Genomic DNA, 9,377 nt, shown 5'->3' with positions numbered 1-9,377 from the left:
TAATAATAACAATAATAATAATAATAATACCAACTAAGAAAAGCCCAGATTTCTTATAGAAATCACTGCTGAGTTCTATAAAAACTTTAAAGATCTAATATCATTTTCCTCAAACTATTTAATGAAATTGAAAGGGCAGCAGTATTTTTAAAGTTGTTTATAGAAGCAAGCATTATCCTGATTTCAGAATAATGGATTCCAGTATTCCTTTCCAGAAAAGGACCCAAACAACTATGAAAACTGCATAACAATCTTGTAATGAACATAGATGCAAAAATCAATAAGATATTAGCAAATAGAATGTAGAAAATTATAAAAATGTCTGTAAATTGTCATTATTTGACATAATATTGACATAATATTCAAATTTGGTAGCATAGCAAGACACAAAGTCACCACTGAAAAATCAGTAGCTTTCCTGTACACCAATAACAAACTCACCATGAAGGAAATTAGAGAAATAGTACTTTTTATAATAACATCAAGAAAAATGGAATGTGTAAGAATTAACCTAACTAAGGATGTGAAAAATCCCTACAATGAAAACTGTTGTACTTTTCTTATGGTTTGTGTCTGGTTGTCCCCACAAAGCCTCATGCAGTCATGGAGTGGACTTCTAGCATTTGTGATCAACCCATGATCCACTGGGACTATGGTGTGAGTGCTGCTGGGATTATGGGTGGGAATATTATACCCAGCCTGCTGCAGATAACCTGAATAGAACTTAAGGGAGATAGTCCTTCTCTCTATAGCCACTGTTGCTGCTACTCCTCCCACTTGCTCCTTGCTCTTTGCCACCACCATGAAAGGATGTTCTCTGCCCTGTATCACTCTGCCTTGGAGCCAACCAAGTATGGACTGAAACCTCTAGTAACTGTGAGCTAAATAAACTTTTCCTTCCTTCATTTTGGGTGTCGGGTATTTGTCGAAGAGTAGCTGAGACAACTCTGAAAAAAGAGATTGAAGAAGATATCAGAAAATGGAAAGATAATCCCAATAAAAACACCAATAACATTCCTTAAAATCCTAAAACTTATATGGAATAAGAAGGGACCTAGAGTAGTGAAAACAGTTATGGACAATAGCAAGACAAGGGCATCACAATGTCAGGCTTCAAGTTATACTGCAAAGCTACAGTGATAGAAACAGCATGGTATTATGAAAAAGCAGATTTATGAACCGATGGAACATAAAACAAGATTAAGAAACAGTTCCAGTTACACTCAACTATGTTACCTGTGACAAAGGGACCAAATCCCTTCTTTTGCTGAGTAAAGATAGCTACTTTAACAAATTATGCTGTGAAAACTGTCCACATGCCGAGGATTGAACTTCAACACATATCTCTCAGCATGCATTGAACTAAAATAAAATTGGATCAAAGATGTAAACATTAGAACAAGAACAATCTGCTAGAAGACAAAGTAGGTAAAACACTTGGATACCTGGGCATAGGCAAAGACTGTGAATAAAACCCTAGTGATACAAGAAATAATACAAGAATCAATAAATAGCATCATATCAAATAAAAATTTCTGCACAACAAAGTAAAGGAAACCACCAACAGAGTGAAGAGAAAGCTTACAGAATGAGGAAAATTTTTGCCAGTTTTCTCAAAGGACTAATATCCAGAATGTGTAAAAAACTTAAATAAGTTAAACCTCCCAAAATTTAAAGACTCAATTAAAAATGGACATCTGAAATGAGTTAGACATGTCTCAGATAAAAAACTACAAATGGCCAATAAATACATTAAAAAATGTTTGATGTCACTTGTCATTCATGACATGCAAATTAAAATAACACTAAGATTCCATCTCACTCCAGAAAGAATGGCTGTCTTTAAAGAATCAATAAATAACAGGGGGCCGGGGAGATGGCTCAGTGGAATAAGCGCTTCCCTGGCAAGTGCAAGAGCCTGAGTTCAACCCCTGGTTCCACCAATAAATAAATAAATAAATAAATAAATAAATAAATAAATAAATAAATAACAAATGCTGGTGAGGCTGCATGGATAAAAGGAACCCTTTTTCCATGTTGGTGGGATGTAAGCTCACACTATTTCTATGGAAATTATGAAGGAAATTCCTTAAAAAGTAGAAATTCTGAAGTATTATTCAGCTATAAGGAATGATAAATGTGAAACATTTATATTTAAGTGGATGCCACTTGAAGATATAAATGAAATAAACCAGACCCACATGTGTAAATATTGGATATTTTCCCTAGTGTAAGAACTCAAAAGAAGAAATACAAATAGAAAGGTACAACACAATTAAAAGGAAAGGGAGAACTTGAGGATTGGACAATGAGGAGAGGGCAAAGAGAAAACCTGTGAAACATGACAGGGGCAAAGCCATACATTTATATGCACAAGATGAGTAAGGCAATGACAGTATGGTAATAATTGGTATGTCATGACAAGAAGTATGTATTTAGAAGACCAGAATGACAGGCATTCCAAGCATGACTCTTCTATTACACATTGCCATCTTCCGTGCAGTTGCTTGGTTCACAGGCATCAGCATATAGAGTTAGGGGAGAATCCTACCAATTAACTGCTAGTTTCAAAATCCTGCTGATGTTTCTCAGGATCATTGCCTTTTGCCTAAGATCAAGTGTAATATCTGTTCTTATCAGTCTAGATGCACTTTAAGACCATAATGTTAAGTGAAATAACTCAGAGATACAAGCTTATTGCGTGGTTTTTCTTATATAAAAATGTAATTATGTAGTAAAAAATAAAAGACAGGTAATAGTAAAGGATATACCTATCTATCTATCTATCTATCTATCTATCTATCTATCTATCTATCTATCTATCTAGAAAAGGACAGTGTAATCCAGGATGGACCATATCTAAAATTGTACCTTGACTTAATATCATTATCTTAATGTGGTTTATATATTCTTTGGCCTATGAATCCAGTTTATAATCTATATACATGCTAATTAATTTTATAAGGTCATAGAAAATGAATAAATGGATTTGATGCTGGAAAAATAAAATGGGGGTTAGTGATAAGTGGAAAAAAGGAATAGAAATAAATACATATACCAAATCTCTACAGTGAATATAATCATTGTATACTGCAAACATGTACTAATAAAATTAAAAAATATTAAAAGGTTAAGCTGGAAAAGACCAGAAATGTACATGCTAATATAAATAATATAGAAGAAGAATGAGAGACTTTTTGGGAGACAGTGTTGCCCAGCTGGCCTAAACTTGTCATCCTCCTGCTTCAGCCTCCTGAGTAGCTGGGCAACTCTTACCAAATTAGGTTAGAAACAATAAAATTAACCTTTAGGGCAAAAAGGGAATTAAAATCCTTGGGTTGAAACAGATAATGAAATCCAGTATACATTTAAGGGGTTGACCTTGGTTGGAGTGAGGGAACTTTACAGTCAGTGCCACTGTGCCTATTATAGTGGGAGAAAAAAGAGGTGAGGACAGGTAAAGGTCTGTAGAGCACCTGGGAGAACATAGGTGTGCATTTTATTTATTGTTTACATTTTATTGTCTCTGAAGGATGCAGTTTTTTGGAGAGGATAAGGTATGTATTTTGGATAGTCAGAAGACTTTTCATTGGGAATTGTAGGGTTGCTGGTAAGTACTACTAGACCCTTCTATGCCAGTACACACAGAACATAGGATCACAAGGAGCCACTGATTCCACTCATATCCTAGGCCTTCTTGTTAGTCAGCCACACTACCAGTCGTCCCCTCTCTTCCACTTTGAAGAGCCTATTATTACATCCTCCATCTGGCCTGACACCCACTTCATTCTTCTCCTCTACACACCCTTGGAATCTGGGCTAATCAATACATGCAGCCATGTATCTGCATCAGGGTCCCTGCAAAATCCTTAGTGTGTTAAGAGACTCCTACATAATTGATGCAATTCAGGAGGTTAGTCCAAGACAGGGGTTCTCAAATTCTGTTTTGGGATACTTATCTGGAAGTATATTAAATCCTGGTTGGGTGCCATCTCCAGAGCTTGTTAATTCTGTGGGCCTGGGATGGAGCCAGAGAATTGGACAAGTTCTCAGAGATGTTAATGCTCTTGTTGTGAAATGACATTTTTGGACTGCAGGTGTGGAACATTCTGAAGTCTATGAAATCATATTGCCTAATGCTAGATGCTATTCCAAAAGAGACTTATCTATGACTTAGTTAAAATATTTATATATGAGTTGAATGAAATTGAACTTATATTCTTAATAATGACTATCTTGAGAACAGTCACATTTCTCCCCATCTGTGTACATTCTACAGTAGAGCTCAAAATAAAAAGAGCAAAGTGAAAACTAAGATAAGGAAATCAGGTTGGTGTTCTTGCGTATTGGAAAAATTCCTGAAATTGTGGCTTCATGCATGTCTCAAATGGAGAAAGCCTTTAGAGCCTTGGCGTTCTGGAGAGTAGTGTTTATCAAAAGAAGTCAACAGTCATCACACCATTAGTCAGTTAGTCTACCTCTGAGTATATTGATCAATTTTGTTTACTTCCTCTTCACAAGTAAATGAGATCAATTGTGTTGAAATGAAGGTTTTAACTGCTGGGTAATTGGAGAAAGAACAAATAAAAGCACTTATTACTCTTGTAGATTGAAACAAAGGAAACATTGTGTGTGTGTGTGTGTGTGTGTGTTTGTGTGTGTGTGTTTTAAATAAATGACATTAAGAGTTAAAGAAAACCACATATCTGAAATCAGAGTCTATAATCACACACTATAGAGAGGCGGGACTTTGGGTCAGAGGGCCCCTCAGCCACCACTGTGAGCAGGGAGAACTTCTGTCTCTTCTCTGTTGGAAGAAAGGAAAAATTTCCATATCCTCATAATTGTTAGGCTTCTCATGCTTTGAAGTTGCTATAATTAGTTATTTAGATGGCTAATTTGGGGGCCAAGCTCCTTTTTTTGGGAAGTAAACTTGTTTTTGACTCTTTTGTCCTTCACTAGTCATGCGCCTAACAGTGACCAAGGCTGCAATTCCTCCATTATTGTGAGTTTCACAAATTGTTCAGTGAAAATGGGGTAGAATGGAACAGGATGTGTGGCACTCTGAAGTGAACCATAGGCAGGGCCCCTGTGAGGTTGCTAAGGAGCCAAGGAAGTGGAGGACAGAGACAAACAGAAAGGGAGAGATGTGTAGGAGGGAAGGTTCAGGGCTTTGAAATACAAGACTTTGAACTTGGACTTAGTAAATGTTATAATACATGGCATTTTTTCCCACAGAGAAAGCAAAAACTGGTGGCTTATGTTTGGGGAATGAATAATGACAAAGAGCTGGACAGTGAGTCACTGACTGACAAGGAGAGTCTAAACACTCAGCAGAATCAGTTTTTACAATGCTCTATTCTGTTGCAAGAATAAAATGAGGATTGGTCTCTGCACTGGGTCCCTGGCATCAGCATCTTCCTTGCAAATACAGAGTACGGCATTGACTTTGGTTGATATTCTTCCCCTTTGGAATGTCATGCTCCCCTCTTCTGATTTTCAAGGGCACTTGTGTAGGGGTTTTGCCTTTCAATGATCAAAACCCCAAGTTCAAAAGGCAGAATTGATGTCACCACATAATAGTCCACCCACATGATCCATTTATTTGCAATATTTGAAAAACTTCCCTGGAGAACTTAGCACAGTTTTAGTTTCTGTAAGTGATTGCCTGGCATATTTGATACCATAGTGCTGCTTTTCATCTTAGCCAATCTCTTCCTGAGATTACTTTACAGTCCATTTACTTGGGCAGTAGTGATAATGTCCCAAGTCTGTATGTGTTGAGGGCAAATGTGAATATTGAAATAGGAGGTTAAAATGTAACTTTATTTTTCTTGCACTGTTCTCTATAATAATTCCTCAGGCTAAATATTTAGGAACAAGAAATGAAGTGCCTTCTATTATATCTACTTCTCTGCAGCTGTGAAAAATACAGACAGATAGGATGGCATTTGTGTTAGGAATTTCTTTTACCCCATACACTTTATGGCTGTGCTTCTGGGTCTGCTCATACCTTTGTGAATAACCATTTTTGGCCAAGTGATAGATGAGATGTGTCTATCCACAGTATTCTATTCATAAGAGAACTAATCAGTCTTTATCAAACTTCATGCAAATAAAACCAAATCAGATTTATTAAGGTGATGAAAGAGAATAGGGACTTTTTAAATGGATAGCAATGCCATGTATTATCTAAATGCAAGGCAGATGTAATGATGCATTAGAAATGCTGAGGAAATTTAATCAGTGTAGAAAAAATATAATGAAATGGTTGTTTAAACACTGTAAAGCTAATGTTAGAGTAATTACTTCCCATTGAGCAAAGCATAGAGCATACTACCCTGGCGCTGTTTGATTAGTTATCCTGCCTGCAACAGCTGGCCCTTTGATCCATTTTGATTTTAATATACTTCCTAAAGTTCTGAATTTAAATTTTAGAATAAATAAATAAATGAATAGAACAACTTCTGTACAAGACAAAGTCTTTACTCTCTCAGGACAGTCTAAACCTGTGCCTATGCTCACTGCCCACCCCTACATTTATCTTATCTTTCCCTCATGAAAGAGAAAGACCCTGAAAACCAGGATGGTAGAGTTTCCTATTTGTATTAGGTAGTAAACATTTAAGATATCTTGCTTTCCTTTGGGTAGTTTTTTGATACACAGGTGGTAACAGAGGTGATTTTCAGAAGAGTTTATCTTTTTACAAATGGAAAGAATATGTTCTAAATCTAATATTTCTGTTTTGTATTTATGAAAATTTAAGAGTTTGTTATAGAAAATTTAGAAAATATAGATAAAATTAGAAAATATATACATTAATAGTCATATAAAAGAGGTATATATAATTAATATCAGGGTGGAATTTTTCATTTTTAAATGTATTTACTACACGGTCTACAGGGTCTATAGGATCTATGTAGATCAGACTTATAGTGATTCTCCTGTTTTTAACCTCCCAAGTGCTGAGATTACAGGCACATGCCACTATACCCAGTCTCAGCACGCCCTGGGGACGGGGCTGACACAGCATGCCAGGGATCGAACCCCGGCTTTGCCTAAGCAGGCGCTTTAGTCCGCTGAGCTATCAGGCCAGCCCTGGAATTTTTTTTTTATTAATAATAGATGATTAATCTGCTTTAGTAAGAATCATATAACTCAGAAATAGGGATTGTGGTTAAAAGTGCAGGAGCTGGGATCAGATTGCATGAGACCAAATCTTGACTTCACCTTTGGGAAGTAACTTGTCTTCTTCCTGTCCCACCTATAAAGTGTGGATATTAAGAGTAACCATTTCATAGCATTGTTGTGAATTTTTTTTTTAATGTATTTGGTTGTTGCAGGGTATCACTATGCAGCGTGGACTCATAGTGATCCTCTTGCTTTCAGCCTCCCCAGTGCTGTGGATATAGGCATGTACCACTATGCCAGACTTTGGCAGGCTCAACTCACACTGGAGGCAGGGCTGGCTTAGCATGTGGTGTCAGGGATCGAACCATGGTCCATGCGCTTGCCTAAACTTGCCTAAGTAGGACCCTTACTCCACTGAGTTGTCTCACCAGCCCTGAATTGTGAATTTTTTTTTCTGAACCGGGGATTGAACTCAGGTCTTTGAGCTTGCTAGGCAAGTGCTTATTTTACTGAGCTATCTCCTCGGCCCCTTGTTGTGAAAACTGATGGAGATAGTGTATACAAATTAGGTTAGAGCAATGTCAAATATGGTGTTTTGTAAATTTAGCAATTGGTAGTTACCGTTATCTCTAATCATAAGAATTATATTCTGGGGGCTGGGGAGATGGCTCAGTAGAATAAGTGCTTCCCTGGCAAGCGCAAGGGCCTGAGTTCAATCCCCAGTTCCGCAAAAAAAAAAAAAAAAAAAAAAAAAAAAAAAAAAAAGAATTATATTCTGATGTACTTCTATAATATACCTTTATTCAATTAGCAATACAGTGTTTTTTGTGTTAGTAGACATTCTTCTACAATATTTTTTATAAAGGGTACACTGGGTTCCATTATAAGGTTACAGTTGCATTTATTTAGGTAACAAATTTGTGGAGTTTTGGTTGCTTTCAGTTGTTGAAGTTTATTAAACAATATTTTCTTAGAAATGCTGTCAAAATTTAGCATGTTAAATGTTAACACTTGAACATTTTTGGTATGTAGAATGAATTTGGCCTCTATAAAGGTGTGGTGTCTGTGTGTCCTTTTTGTCCTTCACAGCATTCCGTGTAATTAGTTTATGGAAAAACAAAAAAAGAAAGGGTAACAATTTTATTGGTAAAAAGAATGCACCATATTTAATCTATACTAATTCTTTTACTTTATGCCCTTGTATTCTCTTTTCTGTCAATGGTCTATTGACACTATTCATATACCTATTTGGCTATTTGTGTTTATTTTTGATTTGTTAACTTTTTTGAGTTTAAGGAGACTAACTTGCTATGTGTATAGCAAATATTTTCCCTGATTTATAGTTTGCTTTTAATCTTATATTATGTCTTTTATTTTAATGATGTAGAACTTTAAAATGTTTTATGTAGTAATGTTGCTCATTTTTATTGATGATCTTTATTTTGTAGTCAAGTTTAGAGTGTTTAGAAAATTTTTATGTGTGTCTTTTGGTAACATCTTTAGGGTTTTATTTCTGGTGCTTTAATCTTTTAAATAATTTTAAACATCTTGCATTTAAATGGGGGTAGAGAGCAAAATTCTGGCCTCCTGATTCAGATGTTTATCCTACGCTTGGCTGCCTTATTAAACTGTGTTACTCATGTAAATTTTTTAGATGACTCCATTGAGACTTAATTTTAAAATCAGAGAATATTTATGCATACGATATCCAAACATATGTTTTGATAGATCACACATGCATAAAGCATATGCTGCTCCAAAGTGAAAGTCATTTTTTAAAACCCCTATTGGACAGTGTGGTTCAGGGAGAGAAGCTGCTACAAAAACAGTAGAAACACGGGTCAGATTCTAACCTTGGAAATGGGTTCTGCAGCTACAAAATTAAATGCTCAATTTCTTGACAACAATGATGACGATTTGGACCCAGTTCGCTCCAATGCACAGCAATGTTTATACTTGAAAATAAGATGAATAAGTTTTCAAATGTGATTGCTTATATATTGGTTATATATATCAAATTGTATGTATCTTATACATATAAATTAATTGTGCTTTGTCAAATACATATTATATATTATCAAGGTACTATATCTTGATCGTTTTTGACCCTCTACCCTATGTTTGTTTTGCTCTGAATTAAAAGAGGAAATCAAAGAATACACCTGCAGCCCCAGGTTCCAAGGGGCCTGAAGCTTAAACAACTTGGGGGAGTCTTCAGGAAAGGTAATATTTACTTACAAATGTAC

Source organism: Octodon degus, unplaced genomic scaffold, assembly GCF_000260255.1.
Source record: "Octodon degus isolate 3935 unplaced genomic scaffold, OctDeg1.0 scaffold00124, whole genome shotgun sequence".
In the NCBI taxonomy this organism is placed as follows: domain Eukaryota; kingdom Metazoa; phylum Chordata; class Mammalia; order Rodentia; family Octodontidae; genus Octodon; species Octodon degus.
This window is presented reverse-complemented; position numbering follows the sequence as displayed.